Source organism: Capra hircus, chromosome 13 (genome assembly GCF_001704415.2).
Source record: "Capra hircus breed San Clemente chromosome 13, ASM170441v1, whole genome shotgun sequence".
Lineage (NCBI taxonomy): Eukaryota > Metazoa > Chordata > Mammalia > Artiodactyla > Bovidae > Capra > Capra hircus.
This window is the reverse complement of record NC_030820.1, coordinates 11,471,890-11,484,429: the sequence shown is the minus strand read 5'-3', so window position 1 is coordinate 11,484,429 and position 12,540 is coordinate 11,471,890.

The following is a 12,540-nucleotide window of genomic DNA, read 5'->3' as shown; positions in this document are numbered from 1 at the left end:
CAAAGTGTTGATGTTCCTGCAGAAGCTTCCTATACACTCCTGTTGCGTAGGCAAGGCTGTGCTGTTCAAGGGCACTGGGTTGGCTAGTGTGCAGCCCCATATCTGATTTAGGATCCTCCACACAGACCTGTTCACATGCTCCCGAGGGAGGACAGTGCGCTGCTCTCGGAGCACTGACCAACTCCTCCCTGAGTTCCCTTTGTGGTTTTCTTCCTGCACCTTGAAACAGCTGAACTTAGCGCCATCATGATGGAATGCATAGAGGCCGCTCCTTCTTAGGACTGACCAAAAATAAAAAGAGATTATTCAACTTCAAAGTTAAATGTCTGATCTGGTTAGAAGAATTGGGAAAAAATCGAGAGAGAGAGAGAAGAAATTAAAATGAGAAATGGCAACTTTCAGAGGGAAGGAGGGAGAGAGAAAGGGGAAGTGTGTCACAGTCAATCAGATTTCTGTTTGTAAATACCTTAGTCATTTGACGAACAATTGCTAAGGATCAATTATATATATGATATAATTAATGCTAGAGTTAGAAATCATGTAGAAAAATTAAAATAGAAACCCTCCCTGTGCAGATGTGGAAGCTTGAGCTGGTCTGTCCCTCCACCCCAGGGTTTATACTCTGGTCCTGATAGCTTTTCTGGGCCCCTACCTCGCTCCTCCCCAAGTCTTTGCAGGTCTGAGGAGTTATTTATGCAGCTGAATCAAGACGCTGACTTCAGCACCGTCAAACAGCGGCCAGGAGTTGGAGCGCCCAGACTGGGTTTGCTGAGAGTTTTATAACCTCAATAAATGCCAGTGGCTCCTCCCTCTGCCTCAGTGGGGCTTGCAGGTTGGCAGGCAGCGATGCGGCTCACTGAGGGAGGGGCCCACACAAACGAGGACGTGGCTCAGCCCCAGAAACGCTGCTGTCACTTATTTGTTCACAGAGAGGCTGCCTGATACCTCATGGAGGGGACAGGGGTGAAAAGGTCCTGGAGCCTCCGCCAGCCTCCTCGGACTGGGAAGACTGTAACCATGATTCTCTAAGCAGAGGGACTCAGAAAAGGTGTGTTGATCAACTGAATAAAGGCTGGAGGATGTGCCAGTGTCTTGCAATATCTTCTCCTCTTTTAAGCATCAGGAGCTCTAAGAAATGTGGTGCCCGAATTCCAGCAAGAATGGGAACTTGATAAAGACATCATGCCGAATCTCAGAGAAGCAGAAATATTCGCATCTCTGCTCACATTCCAGCCAGAATGAGCACACGCAGAATGAGCATATCTGTGTGCATATGTGTGTGCACACAGACACACATGCTCACACACGCACTCTCTGGCTAAGATGTTTTGCACGCGAAGTCGGTCCTCCTGAGCAAGCACATCCGTGTCGCTCTCCCCCGGGATAACTTGTAAGACTGAGCATCACAGAAGCAGTCATCAGACACACACCTGCCACTCAGTGTGTCAGCATCCGACACAGAGACCGTGCCCTAGGTGTGTGCTACCGTGACAATAACACAATGCTTCTCGAGCCAGGGGCTAGAGTGAGCATTTTACCAGCATTATCTCCTTTATTCAGTTCACAGAAACACAGCAACTTTTTATGGGTTTGAACCTCTATTCTTTTTTAATCTTTTGTGACAGACACTGTGGCTTAGAAAGCTTCAACAGTGGCCAAAGCTAGCAAGTGGCAGGAGTTGCTTGGAGCCCATATCCCGTAATTCAAACACGTTTGCATCAGCTAGTGATCGCCGTGAAGATGCAGCGTAACAAAGCATCCCAAAACTCAATGGCTTCAAACACCAGTAATTTATTCTCAGGTGTGTGTGGGTGGGCAGGGGTCTTCTAAATCAGCATGAGTGCTGCTGGAGGTGACTCTGCCGCGGGTGACTCCCACCCTTTTCCCAGGACCAGTGACCAAAGGACCAATCCATCCATCGTTAAGGACTTTGAAATTGTTTCAGACTTTAAACTTTTATTTGGGGATATAGTCAATTATCAATGTTGTGGTGGTTTCAGGTGAACAGAGAAGCGACTCAGGCATACATATGCAAGGGACTTTGCATTTTAATGAAGGATGGCAAGAACAAACAGATGTCTATGTGGGGTACGTCATGGTGGTAAAATTTCAGGTGCACAGGAAGCAAGCTTGGATGAGGAAGGGCTCCTTCTGAGCATCTTTCAAAGTCTTCCAAAGATCTCAGTGGTACCCAAACCAAAAAAACCCGTCAGAATCACAGAGGGAGCTTTTAGAATGCAGCTTCCTAGGGCCAGGGCCTTCCTCACTGACTCGGGATTTCTGGGGCTCAGGTGATGGCAGCTGTTATTTCAGGGACCACTGTTTGGGAACCACAGATGGACAGCCCCTGCCTCCTTTGACCAAGTATCTCAGGACAAGTTCCACTGCCTGGACCATTGCTCACTCTCTTGACTACTTCCCTCTGTCTCAGGCACCCTTGACTTCTTTCTGTCCTGTCTTCACATCATTAGCATTGATAGGAAATTGCAGAATGGAGATGGAGGGTTTCTGAGTTGTCTCTGAGCATCTAGTCTACCTGTAATCAGTTCAGTTCCCGGAAACCTGACTCTAATGTTGGCAGAGCTGAAGTTACTGTAAGCAACCCACACCATCCTCACAGAGCTGAGTGGGAGAACCTCTGCCAGCTTCCTGCATTTGATAGAAATGAGAGACGCATTCTTCTGGGTTGCCCCTGGTCGTCCATGTGGGTGTTTTATTCAGTATTATTTTTTTCATTAGAAATCGCTCTGAAGTAAAACCACTCCCACATAGTAATTAGGTGGGACTCAGAACAAGTGGCCTTCAGGGAGCTATGTTTGAATATCCTTTGAGATGGTTGGTTTTGCTGAAATTTCTTCCCCTTATCACGTTTTCTGAGCGACTGGACAGAAGCAGTCTTGTCTTTTGCAGTTTTCTCTTGTAATCACTGCCTCCCTGGGGTTGCCTTCACCTTGACAAATGGAGCTCGATAAACATCTGCCTGCAAAGGGCATCTTCTGGGGACTGGCTCCTCGAAGGGACCCTGATGAACAGTGGCAATTATAAAGGCAAAATTAGGAAAAGGGGAAGAGGGCGGTGGACAGAAGGGACCTAAGACACGATAGGAGGGGGTTCTTCAGTAGTCACGTGTGTGTCTCAGTGTGTGTGCGAGCACGCACATGCTGTTTCTGTCTCCCCTTCCTCTCCCAACCCAGCAACTCAACAAACTGCTCTATTAGAAAAAACATAACAAATCCCGAATCCTAAGGCACTTGGTTATCATATCCAGATCCCTAATATTCTTCCTGAATAGCTCAGCATGAACCATTATGGTTATATGTCTTCAACTTACCGGCTTAGTATATAAGGACAGGGGTCATAGAAACAGTGCTCCTGGGAAATCCGTAATTCTGATCAACAGAGAGACCTTGCAGGCTTGTCAGAGCCGTAACAGGACATCTGTGCAATGGAATCAGAGCCACCATGAAACACCTGCGCCTGGTTACTCTTGGAAGGAGAGGTGTACTCTCTCTTTCCTTCTTTCTGTCTTCATTTCCAGATTGTTCAAAAAGAACTTCCTCTTGGAGAGGGCTTCCTTTCTACCCCACCTTGTCACACACCAACATCTACGGCAGGGGGTGGGGTGGCAGGGGAGTTGTGTCCTCCTTGTTCCCATAATGCCATATGACAACATTTGCCACGGCGCTCACCAAAGACATTGTAATTCCCTACGTATTCAACTCGTCTTGCCCATGGAGCTATGAGATTCTTGAGGCCAGAGATTGTTTTATTTGTCTGTGTGTTTCCAGCAAGCTGGAATCAAGATTGCTGGGAGAAATATCAATCACCTCAGATATGCAGATGACACCACCCTTATGGCAGAAAGCGAAGAGGAACTCAAAAGCCTCTTGATGAAAGTGAAAGAGGAGAGTGAAAAAGTTGGCTTAAAGCTCAACATTCAGAAAATGAAGATCATGGCATCTGGTCCCATCACTTCATGGCATCTGGTCCCATCACTTCATGGGAAATAGATGGGGAAACAGTGGAAACAGTGTCAGACTTTATTTTTGGAGGCTCCAAAATCACTGCAGATGGTGATTGCAGCCATGAAATTAAAGGACACTTACTCCTTGGAAGAAAAGTTATGACCAACCTAGACAGCATATTCAAAAGCAGAGATATCACTTTGCCGAGATATCACAAAGGTCTGCCTAGTCAAGGCTATTGTTTTTCCAGTGGTCATGTATGGATGTGAGAGTTGGACTGTGAAGAAAGCTGAGTGCCGAAGAATTGATGCTTTTGAACTGTGGTGTTGGAGAAGACTCTTGCGAGTCCCTTGGACTGCAAGGAGATCCAACCAGTCCATTCTAAAGGAGATCAGTCCTGGGAGATCAGTTCTTTGGAAGGAATGATGCTAAAGCTGAAACTCCAGTACTTTGGGCACCTCATGAGAAGAGTTGACTCATTGGAAAAGACTCTGATGCTGGGAGGGATTGGAGGCAAGAGGAGAAGGGGACGACAGAGGATGAGATGGCTGGATGGCATCACCAACTCGATGGACATGAGTTTGAGTGAACTCTGGGAGATGGTGATGGACAGGGAGGCCTGGCGTGCTGCGATTCATGGGGTCGCAAAGAGTCAGACACAACTGAACGACTGAACTGAACTGAACTTCCAGCCACTAGTCCTGTATCTACTACATGGTATTGCTAAGTATTTGCTGAATGAATGAAAGACCCAGATCACGAACAGTGGTTGTCTCCAGGTGGTGATTTTTATTTATTTCTCTTTTCTTTTTCTTATTCCAAACATTTTTACAGTGGGAATGGCTTACTTCTACAATTAGATAGAAAGGGTTTTCGAATAATTGAGTCTGTCCTTCCTCGTAATTGATCTAAGAGGAGAAAGCATGTTGACTAACTGAAGCAACGAGCACATTTTTTTTGCTCTGTGCCTGTTACATGCTCTACATTTACAGATGTTTGCTGTATTTAAACAGTCTAATATTTTAAATACTTGAACACTTTTCACCAAATATATTCCCATTCAGAATTTCTTTACATGTCATTCAACATTAGAGTTGAAAAGTAGCTGTCGAGTGAAATGCTATATGACCCCGTTTGGCATCCAGTAATTTAAGATACATAGATGGGTGGCTGTAAGGAAAACAGACTTTTTGTCTCTGTGAACTGGCATAAGTGTGATTCACTTTTAAAATATGTACACCTACTTGCCTACATCTTAAAGTCCTCTTATTACCAGCTCATGTAAACCCATTTAGAGAAGTGACCTTTTTCTCTCCTAACAAAGGACAGTCCTAGGAGATGAGTGTTTCAGCGTGCTGAGGAACAAACAGTCTTGACCTGAGGGTCCATCCGTCTTACAGATGGAAGGGAGGAGGGGACTCAGAGTTTGCGGCTGTCTGGTTTAAGTCACTTCCTCAGCCCGAGTAGGAAAATGGGGAGCCAGGGGTCTCCAGCTCCTTTCTTGACTTCTTTGATGACATCTGAGAAAGCAAGCAACCCCCACCCCGACTGCGACCGGGAACTAGTGATGATCTTACATCTTGGCCTCAGGCTTCATCATGAGCTGACCTGATGCTTCCAGCCCAGCCATGCGTCCCCCCCCCCCATTGGTCATAAATCATCTCTGAACATCCACCCACATTAGGTCACACAGGACACGCCAACCCCACAATCCTTCCAAATAAGTCGCTGGTACATCATGAGCAGTTCCAGCTTTTCCTGGCTTTTTAAGCTGCTCTCCCTGGAGGTAACGGGTATTGAGATTCCCGCTCCTAGAAGTGCCACTGCTTCACATCAAAACCCAGGCTACAGCAAACCTGGTGCTGGGAAAGAGCAAGGGCAGGAGGAGGGGACTGCAGAGGATGCGATGGCTGGACAGCATCATCAGCTCAATGGACATGGGTTTGAGCAAACTCAAACAGTGAACAACAGGGAAGCCTGGTGTGCTAAAGTCCATGGGGTTGCAAAGGGTCAGACACAACTGAGCACCTGAACAACACCAGCAACAACAAGAGCGAAACTGGTTCCTATAGACCCTCCCCTAGATCACCTAACAGGAGCCCAAATCCTAGAGCAGGCTCTTTCTAACACCCTCTTATACTGGGATACCCAGCTCCCCACGGTGTGGTCTCTCTCCGTGAAGCTGGTAATTAACCTTCTCGTCTAAGCACAGGTGTGTTCCTGGTGGCCTTCACCTGGGTGGCTTGACATGTCTTCAGCATCCAGTGGATGCCTGTGAAGAGGAGCTAAGCACTGTTTTGAGGACGTGGCTGCCTATCTTTTGTTTACTGACGACTGAATGCCTCATCCGCAACCCCTGGGTATCTTGGGCCACACATGCAATCAGTGTCACCGAGAAGCTCCTCCTCTTGGACTGTTTGTTGTGGTCTCCCGGTTACCTGTGTCGAATGGGATCTCCCATATCACCAGCCCCAAATCCTGAGTTGCTCAGCAAGGATTTATTGGCCATCTACAGATCAAGCTCTGGGCTAAAGTTTATGGGGGAAAGCTTTGCTTCTGTAAATTTTTTTAAATCCACCAAATGCTTTGTTTTAATTTTATTTATTTTTGGCCATTCTGGGTCTTTGTTCTCTGCAGGCTTTTCTCTAGTTGCGCAGAGCAGGGGCTCTCAATCTCTCCAGGTGAGGTGCTCAGGCTGCTCATTGAGGTGGCTGCTCTTATTGTAAAGCACAGGCTCTAGGGCAAGCTGGCTTTAGTAGCTTCAGTACAAGGGCTCAGCAGTTGTGGCTCCTGGGTTCTGAGCACGGGCTCAGCAGTTTTGGTACAGACTTAACTGCTCAGCAGCATGTGGGACCCCATGTCAGAGATCAAACATGTGTCTCCTGCATCCTTGACCACTGAGCAAGCGGGGAAGCCTCACCAGGTTCTTTATATAATGTGGAGATGGCACACTTCTTGTGTGCCCTCTGGAAGCTTACAGCTGTAGGGAATACAAGACAAGCACACGCTAATGAACATGTCCATAGCTGAGCTGTGGCATCCATCAACCCTGTCTTATTGTGGAATCAGCAGGATACATTAACAAAGGGGTAATTATTTATTAATGGTTACTTGAAACCTGGGGTTTTCCCACATACTTCAAAACACAAGGGGCCATTTATTTCAAGTGGTTTTTAGACGTTGATAGATTGGATAGTCTTTTACGCTGGCAAAGGCATCAATGCAGGAATGTTAGAGTAACTCCAGAAAGTATATTATCCTGGTACACCCTTAGAACATCTCCAAACCATCACCACACGAAGGAAACATCAAGGGGATAGAAGACCATGTGGGCTCTATGGCTGGAACACTTGAATAGCTTGTAGAGGAAAAAAAAAAATCACAACAAAAATCTAGTGAATGATAAACACAAGATTTTTACACTCACCAGGCAGTTGCTATGGATTGAGATCAACATATGAAAAAAGGGCCCTGTCAGACTCCAGCACCTCTGGCTTGAATGAAAGATGAGCAGAAGAAATTCGAAACTGAAGCTGATGATCGTTATACTGCCCCAAACACACTACTCACAAGGAAGCTGTTTGTTTTCTTTACAGATGATGGGAAATCCAAACAGAATAAAACTACACAGACTATCGCAAGACAAAGCTTTTCTGTGGGCATTTCCAGCTCATTTTGGAAACAAAATGTAATGATGGTCCTGTGAACAAAGTCTGTTTTCCTATGATGTCTGAGGCAATTTTGCAGATTTGAAGATAACAACCAATTGGAAGATGATTGCAACCCAACCCTTTGGTAGAATAAGCGAAACTTCCAAGTAACCCTCAGCTCATCAGCACAGAGAAGTCTTTCCTAGATATTTCTACTTGCTTTGTTTCTCTTGATTCACCTCTCAAACAGCCCCGGGTAGCTTTTAGTGTATAGTTTGACTACGACACACTCAACACCATCTTGAGCCAAACTGGGCTCAAGACACCCTGCGATGAAGCAGCTTTACTTGGGTGTGTCAGACAGATGTGCACCAAGGTCATGGAGCTTCTCAGAAAATAGAACTGAAACTGAGCTCGGCTTGGACCAGCTTCAGCTCAACCACTTCAACACAGCCAGGCCACGTCATTTTTCATCTGATTTCCATCTCTCTGGACAGCAACGATCTGAAGAGCTGGCAACAGAAGATCAAAATATGAAGAGCTGGCAACGGAAGATCATAATAACTCTTTACTGGATAGGGCATCTTAAGTTTTCAAAGTCCTTCTATTTAATAAAGCCATTCAATGTATACTTGTGTGTGTGTAACTCCCTCCCAAATGCAGCATCAGCATCCAATATATGAAGTGACTTTCTCCTACACCCTTGTCCCCTGATTGCAACACAGAGGTAACCACTATTAATAGATTTGTATGACTCTTTCTATGCTCAACACTTATCTATTTAAAACAAAATCTGTATCACTTTTGTCATCATTTTCTGCAACTTGCTCACTTACGACTCTAGCGGATGTCCTTGTGCCTCGTTCATTGCAGGTATGCCATCTTCTTAAAGGGGCTTTCCTGGTGGCTCAGTGGTAAAAAATCTGCCTGCAATGCAGGAGACCTGGGTTCGAGCCCTGGGTTGGGAAAATCCCCTGGAGAAGGAAATAGCAACCCACTCCAGTGTTCTTGCCTGGAAAATCCCATGGACAGAGGAGACCGGCAGGCTACAGCCCATGGGGTTGCAAAGAGTCAGACACGACTTAGCGACTGAAAAACAACATCATCTTAAAGGCTGTAGAGTGTTCCACTGGATGAAAGTATCCTCATTTTTGAGGAGGAATTCCCCTCATTCCTTCCATTGACAGACAATGTGGCAAGGAAAAAAACTACAACGTCCTGGCAAGCTTGTTAACTTTTTTTTTTTTAATCCTTAAGTCATTAAGATAATGTGAGTGGTTACATGTCTCTAAGGCTCTTGCCTTCTCCCGAATATAGCCTCATGAAACCCTCTTGTTAATAAGCATCCCATCTTCTTTCTTTCTTTTTCCTCCAATACACACATCTAAGCTCCCCACTGACCCCTCTGCACCAGGACTTGCTCTTCCCTGCCTTCTCTAACACTTGCCAACCTAGTATTCCTGGCAGAATTCACGTGTATCCTGTTCACGGATTCTTCCAACTCATTGATAAAGATTTTTAATAAACTCAGTGCTCACAGTAACCCCTGGGGCATCCGCTAAACACTCTCCAGCAACTAGATCTGCTGCCGCTTATTTATCAGTTCCATTGCCTATGGTTTCTGGCTTTGGAGCAGAGTTCAATCTGTACCAGAATCCTCCTATTCCAGCCAATTTGAACTTGTTTTGCAAGGCAAATTTCATGAGACATTTTTATCAAGTGTTTTAGTAAGGTCCAAATAAGTAACAGCTGCTGTGTTCTACTTAACCATTCATTCAGGTGGTGTGTGTGTGTGTGAGTTCACATACACATTTCTTTTCAAGAAACGAACTATTAAGTGTGTCTGGCAGTATTGGTTCCTAAGAAAACCACACAGCTATTGGCCCTGGGTTTCATTATTATTCCCTGGCTTGATGCTAACTAGTTTCCATCAGTTAGGATTTTCTCCCTCCTCCGAATAGATGTCTTCTGCTATAAACAATTATTTTAGCCGAACAATGAGCTTGAGCTTGCAGGACTCTGTTTCACAAGACTGCCTCTTCCTTCCGCTGAGGACCCTAGGGCTTTGCTCTGCTCCCAGCTGCTTCTAATCACAGCTGATTCCTTCACCCGGGCTCTAAGGGCTGGCCCCACTACTCCCATTGAACAAGATGACTCAGGGTGCTAGAGATTCAAAGCCTCTCCACTTTCCAACAGCTCGCGCTGGATTCCCCAGGGTAAAGTTACCTGCTTTACATGCAACTCACAGTCTCCTCTGCCCATCTCTCTTGATATCCCGTGGGTCAGCATTTTCCGGAGGAGGACTGGTTCCCTACGTGATAAAGTCTTCCTCCTTAACCAGATGTCAGTCAGGCTCCTCACGGGCTTTTCCCAAATATGCCTCATCCCTATTAGACCTGTGTGGCCCACCTTGAGCAGGAATCCGGACAAATCAGTTCACGGAGAATCCTCCACCCTCCATGTCTGACCTCATTGATCAGACGTCTCATCACCCTGGGCTGCCCTCAGCAAGAATCCTGTTGTCTGTTTAGCCAGCATAACCCCGCCACCTACCCCTGATGTCTCTTCTTAATAATTTTCCATCCTGACCCCTACACTGCTACTTGGCTATAAATCCCCAACTGTCCTTGTTGAACTTGGACTTGAGCCCGTGTTCTGTACTGAGGTCTGTTTCCTCTATGGTCATAGTTCCTGGGTTAAATCTGTTTCTACTGTTTTAACTACCATCCAGCTCTGTTCCTTTGTCATGCCTTCTTATCAACCTTAGAAGGAGGCCTGGAGGTAGAGGTAATTCATGTAAAATCCACAGGATCTTGAGATGCTGCCAGGACAGGTTCATGCCAACCCGGAGGCTATATGGAGAAGTGGTGCTGAGGGGGGACGAGAGGAAGGGAACAGGGGCTGGAAAGAATATTCCAGACTGAAGGTAACTCATACTAGTAGTGACTTGTGGAAGCTAGAGGGAGAAAAATTGGAAAAATAGATTGCACACATCTGCGGAAAACAGTATGGCGATTCCTCAAAAAATTAAAAAAATAGAGTTGCCATATTATCCAGCAATCTCACTTTTGAGCATATATCTGGACAAAACTCAACAATTTGAAAAGATACATGCACCTCAATATTCATAGCAGCACTATTTACAATAGCCAAGATATAGAAGAAACCTAAGTGTCCATCAGCAATGAATGGATAAAGTAGATGTGAAAGAAAGTAAAAGTCGTTCAGTCGTGTCTATCTCTTTGTGACCCACGGACTGTACAATCCATGGAATTCTCTAGGCCAGAATACTGGAGCGGATAGCCTTTCCCTTCTCCATGGGATCTTCGCAACCCAGGGATCAAACCCAGGTCTCCCGCATTGCAGCCTGATTCTTTACCAGCTGAGCCACAGGGGAAGCTCAAGCAGATGCGGTGTATATATTTATGTGCTGTCCTGTGCTTAGCTGCTCAGTCGTGTCCGACTCTTTGCAACCCCACTGACTGCAGCTCACTAGTCTCCTCTGTCCATGGGGATTCTCCAGGCAAGGATACTGGAGTGGGTTGCCATGCCCTCCTCCAGGGGATCTTCCCAACCCAGGGATCGAACCCGGGTCTCCCGCATTGCAGGCAGATTCTTTACCATCTGAGCCACCAGGGAAGGCCAAGAATACTGGAGTGGGTAGCCTAAACCTTCTCTAGGTGATCTGCCCAACTCAGGAATTGAGTGGAGTCTCCTGCATTGCAGGCAGATTCTTTACCAGCTGGATTCTTTATCCTTTACCTTTCTTTACCAGGGAAGCCTGTATATGTATATGTATATGTATATGTATATGTATATGTATATGTATATGTATATGTATATGTATATATATGCATATGCATATGCATATGCATATGTATACATATATATGTGCTACAGTCCATGGGGTCACAAAGAATTAGTCATGAAGTAAGCCAGAGAAAGAGAGACAAATACTATATGATATCACCTGTATGCGAAATCTAAAACATAACACGAATGAACTTATTCATGAAGCAGAAATAGATTCACAGACATAGAGACAGACTTGTGGTTGCCACGAGGGGAGGGGGATGGGAAGGGATAATTTGGGAGTTTGGGATTAGCAGATGCAAGCTATTATATTTTTCTCTCTCTTTCTAGTTGCTAAGTGGTGTCCGACTCTTGCGACCCCATGGACAGGAACCTGCCAGGCTCCTCTGTCCATGGGCTTCTCCAGGCAAGAATACTGGAGTGGATTGCCATTTCCTTCTCCAAACTCCAAAAATAACTATCATATTTAGGATTGATAAATAACAAGGTCATATTGTATATCACAGGGAGCTATATTTAATATCCTGCGATGGACTATAAAGGAAAAATATGAAAATGAATGTATATATGTACAATTGAGCCACTTTGCTATGCAGGAGAAATTAATACAACATTATAAATCAACTATACATCAGTAAAATAAATTAAAAAAATAAGGACTTCCTGAAGGTAAACACACGAATGTCAAGAGCTTCAGAGAAACGAAGATCTGCCAAGAACAGACTGGCTACAAGGAGCCTCTGATCTGAAAGGCAGAGGTGTTCTGAGCAGGGGAAGTTGGTAAGCTTCTTTCTCTCCACCCATCCTACCCACCGAGCTTACAGGAGACGGGAGACACCCAACTACCACCTACAGAGGACGAAGAGCCTGGGAGCTTAGAGAGGATGGGCTGCCTCCCCCAGTTTCACTTCCTGCCTTTCCACAAGGGTGATTTGGAGGAAACAGAGCCCCAGGGGTCAACCTGTTTGTGTTCTGCTATGCTTTCAGTTCCCAGAGTCACAAGGTTAGTTTCCTGACTCATTTCTGACACAGCACTGAGGACATCGTGTCCTTCACAAACACATTCAAAAATAGACCCCGATTGATACTCAGGAGTCGGGTCCTTCTCAGGT